Here is a 1,328-nt window from a genome sequence, read left to right on the forward strand (position 1 = left end):
TCTGGTCTTTGGTCTTTAGTGTTTAATGTATCAAATCTGTTCTTCAGATGATCTCTGAATTCAGGTAGGTTATATTCAAGGTCATATTTTGGCTCTCGTAGACTTGTTTTCATTTTCTTCAGCTTCAGTCTGAATTTGCATATTAGCAGTTGATGGTCTTTTCCACAATCTGCCCCTGGCCTTGTTTTGGCTGATGATATGGAGCTTTTCCACCATTCCTTTCCACAGATGTAGTCAATTTGATTTCTTTGTATTCTATCTGGTGAGGCCCATGTGTATAATAATCGTCTCTTATGCTGTCTAAAGAAGGTATTTGAAATGAACAAATAATTGGTTTTGCAGAATTCTATCAGGCGATCTCTTGCATCATTTCTATCACCAAGGCCAAGCAGTGGTCTATCATAAATCAATTTGATACCCCAGATCTGCCTTGGTGTGTTGTAGAAAAATTGCCCAGAGGTTTAGGTAAATTGGCATGTTCAAGTGCATTGATCAGATTAGCCCCACAGCCCTAAATCCATGAGAGAACGTACGACTGGTGTTATCTGTCCACTTGGTCAGGCTGTAATTCTCAGTGGGTTAGCAGACATCATCACCTCCCATTTACTGATCTGATGTAAGCTGTGCTGATCTTGCTCCCGAGCCTTCCTTTTGTTCCCCAAATTCAAAGAACGTGTAAAAGAAACCCTCACGGATGCCCAAGCTGCTATTCTAATATAGTGTCAATGGAAGAGTGCAGAATTCTTCATAGAGGGGTTAGAGAGATGGAAACCCTGTCCACAGCAGTGGATAGACCTTGATGGAAGACATGTCAAGAAACAATAGCTTCTCATTTGGATATTTTTGTTTAAAAGTTTCAGTGATTTTGTCCCCACTTAGCTGTCAGTTTGTTCTTGTGTGGTGCATTGTGAGTTGCTGTGATGCTGAAAGATATGCCACCCATGCTTCAAATACTAGCAGCGTCATCCATGGTAGACAAGTTTCACATAGCTTTCCAACTAAGAACAAACTAGGAAGAAGGAATCATCTTTTCACTTCTGAGAGATTAGCCCCTGAAAATGTCATGAATAACTGGAAAATATTGTCTGCTATAGTGCCAGAAGATGAGACCCTCAGGTTGGAAGGCACGCAGTATAAAAATAAGGAAGAGTTGCCTTCTCAAGTAGAGTTGATCTTAATGATGTGGATGAAGCAAAGCTCTGGGGACCTTTATTTGCTGATGGGGCACCGCACAAGATGTGATTAAACAGCTGCTAACACCTATTAATAATTGGAACATGGAAATATGAAGTATGATCCAGGAAAATTGGAAGTCATCAAAAAGAAAT

This window comes from Chrysochloris asiatica, unplaced genomic scaffold (assembly GCF_000296735.1).
Source record: "Chrysochloris asiatica unplaced genomic scaffold, ChrAsi1.0 scaffold00041, whole genome shotgun sequence".
Lineage (NCBI taxonomy): Eukaryota > Metazoa > Chordata > Mammalia > Afrosoricida > Chrysochloridae > Chrysochloris > Chrysochloris asiatica.